The following is a 15543-nucleotide window of genomic DNA, read 5'->3' as shown; positions in this document are numbered from 1 at the left end:
TAACATCCACTTAACAGCAATGTCATTTTGTATTAAAAATAGATAACATAAGGGCATAGCGTAGAAATTCTAGAAAGATGGGGTACAACATAGAAACTGAAAAAACACGAGGGCCTAACGTTAGGAGCTGGCGCGCCTCCCGCTCTCTCTCTCTCTCTCTCCCACCTCTTTTTTTCCTATTGGATGCAAATTACAAATGATATCATAGCTTTGAATAACATGAATTAAATCACAAATGGATGAAATTACATTTTAATAACTTTACATTGTGAGTTTTTCCCAAAAACATGAAATCTATAATAAAGTTTCATAACTGTGCAATGAGAACACCAAAAACAATATCAAAAATTATAGCACAAATTCATAGAAAATTGTGCCCACATCAAAAAAGTTTGGGTATTGAATATCACAAGAACACCATAGCCAAATTCAACCCAAGTCCCACGTGTTGTATATCCAATAACTGAACCCGAAAAATCTTAATTTTTTGAGCTTACCAATGAAATAAATGAAGTATATGAACCCATGAAGTATACATTCTATAAACTATATTATTATTTTATATTACATGTCAACAAGTTGGTTAGACAAGTTAGTTAGAGTTTGTTGGCCTTCTAACTAATTCTTGTATAAATAGTAATTTTTCACATACATCCTCCTCCCCTTATTTAAAAAAAATTGTCTCAAGTTTTCAAGTCTATGTAATAATCTCATGAAAATCACTAGCACCACATATTAAGCACACAACATTGTACTCAACTAACACTTTCTTTCGGTCAAGATCATCCTTTGCTCCATGAAAATATAATCTTTCCAAACCCCATGTCAAAGTTAGATGCACATTATCCCTCCTAAAAGAAACAATATGTATGCCCCTTTGATAAACATTATCATCAACAACCCTTAGTTACAATGAAAACGAAACATATATCACTTCTTCATCAGGAGGAACCGTAAAAATCAAATCTTCATCCCTGGAACAATGTAAAACTTCAATCTTTTATTCATCCTCAATAATAGGATGTTGTTTTTCTTCATGTTGTTGTCTCTCGTTTAGTAGTTGAACAAAATCTTGAAGCTTCGCAAATCTCCTTTGAATTTGTGCTAATCTTTCTTCAAGGATGGATGGACATGTAAGATCGTGTATTTCCTCTTGTAATTCTTGGGTTGCCCATCAAGTCTTTGATAAGCCTCCAAGTAATCAAGTGACACTCCTTTAAACTCTATCAACTCAAACTGACGCAGTCTGCCAGAATTTTGCATCGAAAGTAATTGCTTACTGTGATAATGTTATGTCTCCAAACCACACAAAATTTTTACAGGACCTAGCCCTATATCTATTAAACAATCGACCAAAGTTTTATGCAAAATTTGGAAACTAGTAGTTCACAGTTTATTTTTCTCCAACACTCATAAATTAGCTGTTACGGGCGATCTTCTTCATCCTTCTTTCTTCTTTTCCAAGAACCTCTAAGCATCAAAGGGACTTAGATGCCTTTGGTCTGATAGCAGATGATGTGTTTACGGATAGTGAAATCAAGAATAAGTCTCAAAACACTCAAATCTCACTTGTAATTATTGAAAGGTTATAACGATTAGATCTTTATATTGGATAGGCTCTATTGTTCCCTCGAGAATAAGAGGTCTCTGACTAACCTCGACTAGGAGATTTACTTAAAACTCAATTTGTATGTTCTTGGTTTGACAACCAATAATCAATGCACAAGCATTCAACTTTTCTTAAACTCAAAATACACGTTACTATTATTATTGCTGTTGTTCGAAATATATAGAACAACCTAAAGAAATCCAAAGCACACTAAACGAGCTTAAGAAGATAATATATTAAAACTCCTAGCTAAGCTAAATAACTTAACAAATCAGCCTTTGTGATAACTATATCACACGACATACATACTAGGATAGAATTTAAAGACTCCTAAACAGTCCAAGCAACTAACAAAACTCCAATAAGGGAATTAGACTCTTAAACAAAATAGGATTCCTTTATCATTTACACGCCTAAAATAAAGAGTTATAAAGCAATTAAAATACATAGTTTCCTAACATAACTAGAGAATTACATAGAGAATCCTAACAGAACTAAGACTTTGAGATAATTATGCTTTTCCACATACATTGCCCACAAATAATTAAAGTAGTTATATATAAATTTAATTTCCTATCTAGTGGCTTGGGGTGTCGATTGACGAGCTCTTTTTGAAAAAAGGTGGTTCTTATTAGATAATTTATAACAAACTTTTCTAGTATTAAACCGTTATACACATATTTGAAAGAGTGACGACAACATAGGCAACACAACACTGATGATGGAACGAAGTCAAAATATAATTCGAATGTAAATTACAAATGTGACTTTTCTTTGCCCTCCCAAGCTCTATCAACTAGACATTATATATTTTTCTAAACAAAATCATTGACTCAAGAGCATCCATTTTGTAAGCAAACTTCCCAAGTTTGTTTATCAAATGCACAATTATGCTAAATATTTCTCTAACTTATCTACTTCCTCCTGGCTCCCAATGTAGAGTGGTACCCGCTGATGTACTTGTTTAAATAGCACAATATTAGAAACTTATAGACAATACAACTATTATTACATTTGGTTGTATTGTGGACATGATACAACTAAGACTATTTTGTATGTTTATTGTTCATTTTAATAATTACAAATGAACAAAATTGTACAATGGCGGAAGCTCCAAATGAGCTAAAAAAATATCTTTGGATGTGATGTGTAATAAAATTACCTCATTTGGTTGAATGTCGAGAATTCTTTGATGCCCATCAGACCCTTTTCCACCGACTTGCTCCACTATAAAGCTCATTGGTGCACATTCATACAAGAGCCTTAATTTTCCATTCTTGCTCTTTCAATCTCTCGGGTAGCCATAAATGCCGCCATATAGGAGTGTCCGATGAAAGTCCCCGACCAAACTTCCAATATACCGAGCACGGTAAGGCTTTCCACTTGGTCCAGGATTTTTAAGGTCATCAATGTACTTCTTCAATTTGTGATCTCACATTTGGTAATTACCTGCATTCAAAGAATATATTTTTCCAGCTTTGGGTATCTTGATGTCTTCTGTGGTTAATACAAATTCACCATACATGGGATCTAATGTGAATGCATAGACCCCTGTTCCTATTGTCAGTACAAAGATCACCGAGCTCAAGTACATACAATACCCAGCAGCTAAAAGATTATCCCCTGACTGGCAAAGATTAACTACGCACCTCTGCTCATTTGCGCTTAGCTACATTGCATTGTTCAAACTATCATTTATCATAATTAAAGAATTTGCAATCATAAAAATTATTCAATCTTTTCCATTATCAATTTCTTCCCATCGTCATGTATTTTTACGCGGCTTAAAAAACTTAGGTAAGGTATAGTTGGAACTAGAGCTGTCAAAAAATGACATGATCTCATAATCCGACTTGAATCTACAATGACCTGTAACTGACTTGCACCTGAAATTTTGGCAAAACAGTTCATTTGTAACCTCACCTGTACTCGACATGATAATAACTGATACCGGCTCTTGACCCGATACTCTATGACCTGAACCTGAACTAATACCCGTCCGAAAAATACCGATAACTAAAATGATTCGACCTAACAACGATCTGAACCCGATTCTACACATGACCTGATTAGGACTTAAAACTAATTATAACTCAACGTAACTTGTCATTAACCTCACCTGTTATGACCTGTTATCTGATTTTATCAGACCTGTTGCAACCTGGTACATTATTTTACCCGACTTGTTACTACATGCATGTTACCGGATTTCACTCGACTTTTTGATTGTTGATAACTCGACTTGGCATTGACTTCACGACATAGAAACATAAATCATAAACTAACACTATTATAAAAAGTTATATAACTAGATGAACTAGTCAAGTATTATTTTCAATAAAATCTTAAATGATACAAATTTTAAGCAGCACCACACAAAACCCATGACCTATTTCGTGCTTGAAGCGACCACAAAGTGACCCAAAACCAAGTATGGTACAACCCGATAACTACTAACCTGAACCCGAATCGAACCTGACCCAAATCGCTATGGTCCTGACCTGATAAGTATTCGATCTACACATAACCTGAACTGAAAGCACCTGCTACAAACCTGCAATAAGCCCGATCCGACACCACATGATCACGAAAGATGACGTGTCTCGAAATTGACCACGCCGAACCTAACCGAACCTGGAAGCAGAAATGAACCGAGAAAGGCCTGACCGGATTATGACCGTTCCTGACCTGTACCCAACCTGTTTAATTTAATGACCTGATTGAACATGACCTGAAATCCGAGATGATCCAACCTAAACCCGACTCGAGTAACTAAATTGACAGCTACAGTTGGATCAATAGAGGTTAGTTAAACGTTGTTCTATTTAAATACTTTGTTTGTATTTTTCAAAATTGCACCACTTTCCTAGTATAGATAGGTGTTTGTTTTTTATTGCACCTTTTTATTATGATAAACTTTATGAAACAATTTTAGCTTTTTACCCTCTCTTAACTTACTCATCCAACTTACCCTTTCTTTTGAAAAAAATTATCCAACTTACTCCCAGTAATTAAGGGCATTTGTATCCATTTTTCACTTTTTCCTTTTTTTTTCCAAACTAAATGGCGACTAGTGGTAATAAGTTGTAGCGACTAGTGGCAATAAGTCAACAAACATAAAACAATTAGCAAAAATAAGAGTACTTAAATTAAAAATAAGCTAAATTCTACACTTATAAGTTTTTTTTTTTTTTTTTGGCAATTCAAAGTTATTATTGATAACCAAAAAAAATAAGTTGAAGCAAAATAAGCTTCTTACAACCTATAACTCCATCACAACTCAATCTGCCCCCCATATAAGGTTACAGACTAATCTACCAACATATTCCTTTCATTCTCAGGACAATTACAAGCTGTCCTAAACACAATTTCTTTGACTAATTCATTGGCAGGCACAACAGCATCATTAAACACCTTGTTGTTCCTTTGCAGCCATATTGCATAAATAGTCTCTGTAAAGAGTCTAACATACAGTCGAGCTTGGCAACTTTACCCCCTAGCTTTAATCTTGGCCTTCCTAACCTCTTCACTGAAAGAGCGAGCCTGGTAATCCCATTGCATCTTGTTATGAATAGCCTTCCAGATTGCTGCAGCATAATCACAGGTGAAGAACAAGTGCTGGATGGACTCATCATCAGCTGCACATAGTTTACATCTAATAGAGCAAGGAATGTTCCATTTACTCAGCCTATCCGCTGTAGGAAGTCTATTCTGTAGTACCATCCAGAGAGTAAATTTACTTTTGGGGCTAGCCTTGTTGTTGCATATGAGCCTGCTCCACTCCATCTTCTCAAATGAACCCATCAATTGCTTATAGGCTTTCTGAATACTATATTTGCCATTATGGATTACTGAGTTCCATCCTCCTAGCTGATGTAATAAATCTCTAGATGCAATTATCTTCTTGAGTTGCCATGACATACTATTGCTAATGGCAACAGATGAGATATCACTCCTTCTCATATAATATTCATTCACCCATTGAACCCAAAGTTTATCTGCTTTGAAAGTAAGAGCCCATAGCAACTTCAGAATTGCAGCCTTGTTCCATATTTCCATGTTAATGAGGTTCCAGCCACCAGCCACTTTTGGTTTGTAAAAAGTAGGGCTTTCTTAGTCTCCAAAGTCTTCGCTGTCCATAGAAATTTTCTGCAAACAGTTTCAACTGCTCTTATAAGCTTCTTGGGAAGGGTGAATAATTGAGCCCAGTAATTTTGCATTGAGCTCAGGATGCTTCTCACAAGTTGAAGTCTCCCAGCATATGACAAAGTCTTGGCTATCCACCCCTGAGCTCTCTCAGTAATCTTGTCCACCAGCACTTTACATTGTGAAAAGTTCAACTTCTTGGAAGCCAAGGGAACACCCAGGTACTTAAAAGGTAACTCTCCCATTGGTAACTGCACAGCTTCAGCAAGAAGAGTTGCTTCATGGTTCCCAACCCCAGCAATGTAAATATTGCTTTTCTCTAAACTTGCAACCAGGCCTGAAGCTTCTGAAAATTTATTGAAAGCAGCCATAATCTTGGTTACAGAGCTGACATCAGCTCTTGCAAACAACAGCAAGTCATCAGCAAACATAAGGTGGGTAAGTGCTAGCCTCTCACACTTAGGATGAAAGTTAAAATCAGGATCACTCTTTAATTCCCCAAGGCACCTACTCAGATACTCCATACAAACAGCAAATAAAAAAGGAGAGAGGGGGTCACCCTGTCTTAGCCCTTTCTTTGCTTGAAAGGGTGGAGTGGGAGTGCCATTTAACATAATGGAATATGAAACCCCTCTCACACATGTCATGACCCATCTCACAAACTTTTCAGGAAAACTCAACTCAGCCATAACTTTTCCTAAAAAACACCACTCAACTGAGTCATAAGCCTTTTTTATATCAACTTTTATAACACATCTAGGGGAGACATGGGCCCTAGAATAACCTTTGATAAGCTCAGTGGCTAGCATTATATTATCAGCAATGTTCCTCCCTGGAATAAACCCAGCTTGAGAGTTGCAAATCACTTCATTAATCACTCCATGAAGTCTCTTGGTTAAAATCTTTGAAAAGATTTTGTAGAGTACTGAGCAACAAGCTATAGGCCTATAGTATTTAACTTGAACAGCTTGAGTAACCTTAGGAACAAAGGTAATAGCTGTGATGTTAACAGGATGGTGGATGAAAAACTCTTGGAAGAATTCTTCCACCCTAGCATACACATCTGCTTTAATGACCTCCCAGCTCTTCTTGAAAAACACTGCATTAAAGCCATCAATACCAGGTGCTTTACTATCATCTATAGAGAATGAAGCAATATCAATCTCTTCATGAGTTACAGCCCCACTCAATTTCACCCTAGCATCATTATCCAGTTGAGGCCCAGCTCTTATAGTCTGGAGGTCAATACCTGGCAAACTATTAGCACAAGATCCCATCAGATTCTTGTAGAATTCTATCACCTCTGCTTGAATGTCCTCCTTTACTGTCAAGATCTCACCAAGGCTATTCTGAATGATTGAGATGTTATTCCTAGCTTTTCTTATTTTTACAGCAGTAAAGAAAAATTTTGTATTAACATCTGCAAGCCTTAGCCAGTCAATTCTAGCTTTTTGCCTCAATATGCTATCTTCCACACTAGACCAATGCCTAAGCTTGGTCCCCACCTCTTTTTCATGCATCTGGAGCTCAACTTCATTACTATCAGACAATCTAGCTTGAACATCAGCTAGCATGTTTCTATATTCTTGCACCTTCAGATGGGCTTGAGAATACTGCCTTTGGTGCAAAGTTTTAAGAGCTCTCTTCACTGCTTTAAGCTTATTCCACACACTCTTTAACTGATATTGATCCCCAGTAGAGTGCCAAGCCTCCATTACAGTATCTAAGAACTTCTCATCCTCAGCAAGAATGTTATTAAATCTAAAAGGCCTACCACCTTCTTCTTGTCTTGAACCAAACTCAACCAGCAGAGGAGTATGATCTGAGATACCTTCTGGAAGATATTTCACTAAAATCTCTGGAAACTTGACTAGTACATCAGTTGTGATAAACGCCCTGTCAATTCTACTAAGGATTCTTTCACCAATAGCTTTATTACTCCAAGAGTAATAAGCTCCTGTACAAGGAGCTTCCATTATTCCCATGTCCATAATAAACTCTGTAAAGTCTCTAGTTTCAGCCTCACTAACAAGAGCTCCATTTATCTTATCTGTTGCTTGAGAAACAGCATTAAAATCACCAATTATAAAATAATGCCCCACTGCTCCTTCCAACATACTTCTTAACTCCACCCATAGTTGCCTTCTATCTGCAATAGTATGTAGACCATACACAGCCACAAGAGTATATGCAGGTTCATTGACTTGATTAATACTTGAGCCATAACACATTGCTCTGTCATACTTAGTACATTGATTTTTATTCTGCTAGGCTTCCATCCTATCCATATCCTACCTCTGGGAGAGTAATCATAATTACTTACCCACTCCCAGCTGGCCCCAAATTTCTTCTGAACTGCCTTAGCTTTATGCTCCCTAACTCTAGTCTCAAACAATGCACACATTTCCACCTGGTGATGCTGTAAGAAAATCTTTGTTTCTTTTATTTTAAGAGGGTCATTAAGACCTCTCACATTCCATGCAACAATATTCATTAGGATAAATAGGGATTAGGTCCCCTAGCACCCCCAGTTTTTCCTAGGTCTTGAGAGTAATTCAACATCCGAGCAGAATGGAATGAAACTTGTTTCCCTTTAGACTTCCTAGTAACCACTTTCCAAGGTTCCTCATCCTCCCCTCCTTGCACAGGTTCAGGTGTAGTAATAGGGGTCAACGTCTCTGCAATATTTAGCTCTACTACCTTAATAGGATCACCAGTAGAACTAGGATCTACTACTAAGATAGGAGCACCAATATTATCAGAAGAACTAGATACTACTTCCTTAGGAGGCTCTACATTCTTAGGTACCCACTTTTGAACAATCTTAGTGGGTTTCCTGGTAATGATTTTATCACAATTATGTCCCAACATTTGGCATTTGTGACAAAAGGCAGGTAGCCAATCATACATTACTTTTTACTTAAACACCCTTCCATTTGGATCTTCAACCTCCACTTCTTTAGGGATTTCCTTTGTAACATCCATTTCAATCAAAATCCTAGCAAAAGAGACCCTCAGAACCTTTGTGGTACATTCATCAGCATAAATAGGCACCCCCAATAGACTACCAATCCTACTGAGTGAGTTATCACTCTAGCAATTCAATGGTAGATTAGGAAACCTTACCCAAACTGGTACCACTTTCAGAACTTCTTTATGAAAGTCAAAATCAGATACCCATTGTTTAACAATCATGGGTTTACCATAAAACATATGAGGTCCAGCATACAAAATAGCATCCCTATCCTCTTGCGTTCCCAATTTAACAATAAAATAGCCTTCATCATGTTTATAAATCATGGGTTCCACCTTGACACTCCATTGAGTTTTCATATAATCCGCGAGCATGGTAATAGTAGGATTTTGCCCCACTACATAAATGATCAAAGCATTCCTCCATTGTTCACTTAATCTGTCAGTTTCAGCTTTATCCAGTCTAGCAACTTGTCTACCCTCAATAACAAGTGGAGCTACAAAACTTAAACCCATACCTTTTTCTCCCATTCGGTTTTTACCAGTAAATCCTTTCCACTTGTTCTGAGCTACTTCCTGATGTTGGATTCCAGCTACCGGTCCACCACCACCATCTTCCAGAAAAATCTCCTTCTCCTTTGCACTCACGGTTACTGTTCCATTGCTTTGAGCTTCAGGAGTTGCCTCTGCTCCTCTATTAGCACTTGTATTGCAACCTGAAGACGATTCCGGTGCCGGAAGACTTATAAGTTGTTATTAACAAAAAATATAGGCACCTAAAACTCATGCCCAAAATCAATATGCAACCAAACATAATAGGCACAACTAACAGCAAAACCAGTAGGCACCCAAAAACAATAGCCAACCAAAACCAATATCCAACCAAACAGAATAGGCAACAACAATTAAATAGGCAGCCAAAGCAGCATAGACAACATTGAAGGGACTCATGTTAAGGAGCAACATGCACATAAATGTAAAACGAAATTAAATTTAGTTAAGATGATAGAAACTCAGGGATTGAAGTTACTGGATTCACGCCTAATAAGGAAGCAATACGAATTCGGGTCCAATTCTAAGCTTGTATAGGGGCTCATAAGGATATCTAGCTCATCCTCATCAGCCTGCAACGAACCCAAAATGTCTTCAACCACATCGAAGACCATCAAACCCCTATCAGTCTCAACATACATTGCATACGTTTTGTAACCCAAACAGTCACAGCCCCCCTTCCCAAGGACCTCAGCCTGACCCACTTTGAACTTTCTCTCAGACCCCCTGACTTCCTTCTCCTTCCCCTTCACCTCTTGAACCTTACCTTTCTTGGAGATACAATAAAAAACAGGAGCCCTAATTGTGCAAAAGATCTCATGGGTAGACCTTAAAAAACCCTTACCTTTTGTCCCATTACCCTTTTCCCCACCTTCCTCAACCTGAGTGGTTCTAGGCCTCAACCTCTGTGAAAGTAGTTTGTGGGCAAAGATCTAATGAGTTGGCGGAGTCATAGGTTGTGGATTGGAAGAGGAGGGAAGGAACTCTTTTGGAAACCCAGTAATCTGGTAAAATTCATCGACCACAACACCCAAAGCCTTGAAGGCATAAGGGCGAAGCAAATCCTTCGCGTCGTCACTGTCATGAAGCCTTCTAGGCCAAGGGGAATTTTATTCAAATGCATGCATCAACTCGCGGATGCTAACCAGACTCATCAGCATCGTTTGTTTCAAATAACGCATCCACAAGGGGTTGCAGATTAGAAATAACATGTTCTTCGTATTTTAGGGTTTTTTTGGGAGCAAATAAACCAGATCTAGGGTTTTTCAGAAGTTGACGATTATTTAGAAGGATCAGAGTGACGAATTCAAGTGATGAAAGGATAATTTAAAGTTTTTAGAGGGAATTTGAGGAGAAACAGAAGAAATTAGGAGAGAGAGATTCGAGTTGAGGAGAGAGAAACAGGAGATGGGAAGAAGGAAAATGAAGGTGCGGAGAGAGAAGATGAACTAATCAAGGGGGGAAGGTTCATTCGCTGTTTTAGGGTTCTGGGAATTGGGGAAGAACATTAATGGGGGGGGGGGATGAATCAATGTAATGTAGTCGAGGAGGTTTCATTTATTGATGGGGAAGATGAAAAGGTAGTTAGGGGTTTAGATTTTGGTGGGAATAGTTAACATCTGATTAGATTAAGTTTTGTTTTAATAGAATAGATTAAGTGGGTTTTAATTTTCTAAATTGTAGTAAGTAAGGGTAAGTTGGTCATACCTCCTCCCCTTATTTTAAAAAAATTGTCTCAAGTTTTCAAGTCCATGGAATAATCTTATGAAAATCACTAGCACCACATATTAAGCGCACAACATTGTACTCAACTAACACTTTCTTTCAGTCAAGATCATCCTTTGCTCCATGAAAATATAATCTTTCCAAACCCCATGTCAAAGTTAGATGCATATTATCCCTCCTAAACGAAACAATATGTACGCCCCTTTGAGAAACATTATAGTCAACAACCCTTAGAACCAATGAAAATGAAAGATAAATCACTTCTTCATCAGGAAGAACCGCAAAAATCAATTCTTCATCCTTGAAACAATATAAAGTTTCAATCTTTTATTCATCCTTAACAATAGGATGTTGTTGTTTTTCTTCATGATGTTGTCTCTCGTTTAGTAGTTGAACGAAATCTTGAACCTTCGCAAATCTCCGTTGAGTTTGTGCTAATCTTTCTTCAAGGATGGGTAGACATGTAAGATCGTGTATTTCCTCTTGTAATTCTTGGGTTGCCCATTCAAGTCTTTGATAAGCCTCAAAGTAATCAAGTGACGCAATCTGCCAGAATTTAGCATCGAAAGTAATTGCTTACTGTGATAATGTTATGTCTCCAAACCACACTAAATTTTTACATGACCTAGCCTTACACATACTTTAATTTGAGTTCGAATATAATTTTTCAGACATTTGATGAACTACTTAAGTTTTTTATTTTGAAATTTAAATATTACAGTAATTCTCAACAAAAATTACAACACAAAAATAACTCCAATAAACTGTCCATTAATTCATATATTCAATAAACATCATAGTCTTACAATAATTACCAAAAAATACAACAAACTTAAAAGAAATGACAAATAACAATCTAAAACAACTCCTCACAAATCTGAAAACCAAAAATAAAACAATCTGAAAACCAAAACAAAAATTCTGAAAGAACTCCTAAAAAAACAAAAGGAACATACAGGAGAGATTACTAACTAGCACAAAGGTAGAGGATACCTTAAGGATACCGACCATAGTTGAAATTACTCTTGTCAATCTAAAACTCTCGTCAAACTACCAAAGTTCAAAAATTTAAGTCCTTAAAAAGGAAGGGGAAAAAACTATTGAATACAGGAGATCAAGCGAATGTATCCTAAAAATATACTACTGAACATGCAAAGTTTCAGAATTTATTAGAAGACTGAATTTTCATCAAAGGTTCTCTTCATCCTTAACCCAGATACAAAACCAAAGGATAGCTTCACTTCAGCCCGAAAGAAAAATAACATATAGAGTTTCAATTTTTTTTTAAAATCTGGAACTGAGAAAACTAAAAGAACATATAAACCTCTCATTAGATACAATAAAAAACCACAACTGGGCATTACAGTTTAGAGTAATTTCAAGGGGCTTTCTTCAGATATCATAAATGACCCTTGGCCATAACAAGCCAGCATATACTACACTGATTAGTATCTCGCTCGCCAAAATGTAGCCATGTTAAAGGAATATAAGCAGAATGTGCTCACTTGGTCCACAAGTGAAGTAAATCCTTGCGCTTGCTAATTTTCTTTTGTAGCTGCAGAAGTCCATAAAGCAAGGCCTCAACTGTTGGTGGGCAGCCAGGGACAGATATCCATTGGAACAATCCGGTCACAACCTCGAACAACAGAGTAGGAATAATGATAGTATCCACCTCCATTTACACAACTTCCCATTATTATTGTTGTTGTTCGAAATATATAGAACAACCTAAACAAATCCTAAGCACACTAAACGAGCTTAAGAAGATAAAATATTAAAACTCCTAGCTAAGCTAAACAACTTAACAAACCAGCCTTTGTGATAACTATATCACATGACATACTAGGATAAAATTCAAAGACTCCTAAACAATCCAAGCAACTAATAAGATTCCAATAAGGGAATTAGACTCCTAAACATAATAGGATTCCTTTATCATTTACACGCCTAAAATAAAGAGTTATAAAGCAATTGAAATACATAGTTTCCTTACAGAACTAGAAAACTACATAGAGAATCCTAACAGAACTAGGACTTTGAGATAATTATGCTTTTCCACATACATCATCCACAAATATAATTATAGTAGTTATATATAAATTTAATTTCCTATCTAGTGGCTTGGGGTGTCGATTGACGAGCTCTTTTTGAAAAAAGGTGGTTCTTATTAGATAATTTATAACAAACTTTTCTAGTATTAAACAGTTATACACATATTTGAAAGAGTGACGACAACATAGGCAACACAACACTGATGATGGAACGAAGTCAAAATACAATACGAATGTAAATTACAAATGTGACTTTTCTTTGCCCTTCTAAGCTTCTATCAACTAGACATTATATATTTTCCCAAACAAAATCATTGACTCAAGAGCGTCCATTTTGTAAGCAAACTTCCTAAGTTTGTTTATCAAATGCACAATTATGCTAAATATTTATCTAACTTATCTACTTCCTCCTGGCTCCAAATGTAGACTGGTACGCGTTGATGTATCTATTATTGGAATAGCACAGTATTAGAAACTTATAGACAATACAACTTTTATTACACCTGGTTGTATTGTGAACATGATACAAGTAAGATTATTTTGTATGTTTATTGTTCATTTGAATAATTACAAATGAACACAATTGTACAATGGTGGAAGCTCCAAATGAGCAAAAAATATCTTTGGATGTGATGTGCAATAAAATTACCTCATTTGGTTGAATGTCGAGAATTCTTCGATGGCCATCGTCAGACCCTTTCCCACCGGCTTGCTCCATTATAAATCTCATTGGTGCACATTCATACAAGAGCCTTAATTTTCCATTCTTGCTCTTTCGATATCTCGGGTAGCCATTAATGCCGCCATATAGGAGTGTCCGATGAAAGTCCCCGACCAAACTTCCAATATACAGAGCAGAGTAAGGCTTCCCACTTGGTCCAGGCTCTTCAAGGTCATCAATGTACTTATTCAATTTTTCAACCCACATTTGGTAATTACCTTCATTAAAAAGAATATATTTTTCTGGCTTTGGGTATCTTGATGTCTTCTGTGGTTAACACAAATTCACCATACATAGGATCTAATGTGAATGCATAGGCCCCTCTTCCTATTGTTAGTACAAAGATCACCGAGCTCGAGTACATACAATATCCAACAGCTAAAAGATTATCCCCTGGCTGGCAAACATTAACTACGCACCTCAGCTCTTCTACGCTTATCTGCATTACATTGTTCAAACTATCATTTATCATAATTAAAGATTTTTGCAATCATAAAAATTATTCAATCTTTTCCATTATCAATTTCTTCCCATCGTCAAGTATTTTTACGCGGCTTAAAAAACTTAGGTAAGGTATAGTTGGAACTAGAGCTGTCAAAAAATGACTTGATCTCATAGTCTGCGTTGAATCTATAATGACCTGTAACTGACTTGCACCTGAAATTTTGGCAAAACAGCTCACCTGTAACCTCACCTGTACCCGACATGATAATAACTGATACCAGCTTTGGACCTGATACTCTATGACCTGAACCTGAACTAATACTCGTCCGAAAAACACTGAAACTTAAAATGATTCGACCTGACAACTATCTAAACCAGATTCGACACCTGACCTGATTAGGACTTGAAACTGATTATAACTCGACGTAACTTGTCATTAACGGTTAACCCGACATGTTATGACCGGTTACCTGAATGTATCAGACCTGTTGCGACCTGGTACATTATTTTACGCGACTTATTACTACTTGCATGTTACCAGATTTTACTCGACTTGTTGATTGTTAGTAACTCGACTTGGCATTGACTTCACGACATAGAAACATAAATCATAAACTAACACTATTAAAAAAGTCATATAACTAGATGAACTATTCAAGTATTTTTTTCAATAAAATCATTAATAGTGATACTAATTTTAAGCTGCGCCACACAAAATCCATGACCTATTCCGTGCTTGAAGTGACCAGAAAGTGACCTAAAACCAAGTATGGTACAACCCGATAACTACCAACCTGAACCCGACTCGAACCCGACCCAAACCTCTATGGTCCTGACTTGATAAGTATTCGCCCCACGCATAACCTGAACTTAAAGCACCTGCTATAAACCTGCGATAAGCCCGATCTGACACCAGATGATCACGAAAGATGACGTGTCTCGAAATTGACCATGCCGAACCCAACCGAACCTGGAAGCAGAAATGAACTGAGAAAGACCTGACCGAATTATGACTGTTCCCGAGCTGTACCCAACCTGTTTGATTTTATGACCTGATTGAACATGACCTGAAACCCGAGATGACCCAACCTAAACCCGACTCGAGTAACTAAATTGACAGATGTAGTTGGCTCAATAGAGGTTAGTTAAACGTTGTTATATTTAAATACTTTGTTTGTATTTTTTAAAATTGCACCACTTTCCTAGTATAGATAGGTGTTTGTTTTTAATTGCAGCTTTTTGTTATGATAAACTTTATGTAACAATTTTAGCTTATTACCCTCTCTTAAATTACTCATCCAACTTATTTAGTTATCCAACTT

The 15543-nt window shown here is 36.8% G+C and overlaps 2 pseudogenes; both read right to left on the bottom strand.

Moving 5' to 3' along the window:
• Positions 1 to 2687: 2687 nt before the first annotated feature.
• LOC104893699 (fructose-1,6-bisphosphatase, chloroplastic-like) lies at positions 2688 to 5572 on the bottom strand (annotated as a pseudogene).
• Positions 5573 to 13257: 7685 nt separating this feature from the next.
• LOC125497754 (fructose-1,6-bisphosphatase, chloroplastic-like) lies at positions 13258 to 14222 on the bottom strand (annotated as a pseudogene).
• Positions 14223 to 15543: the final 1321 nt, after the last annotated feature.

This window comes from Beta vulgaris, chromosome 5 (assembly GCF_026745355.1).
Source record: "Beta vulgaris subsp. vulgaris cultivar EL10 chromosome 5, EL10.2, whole genome shotgun sequence".
Classification (NCBI taxonomy): Eukaryota; Viridiplantae; Streptophyta; class Magnoliopsida; order Caryophyllales; family Amaranthaceae; genus Beta; species Beta vulgaris.
Note: the sequence above shows the minus strand (reverse complement) of the source record. Positions and strands in the feature narration are given on the sequence as shown.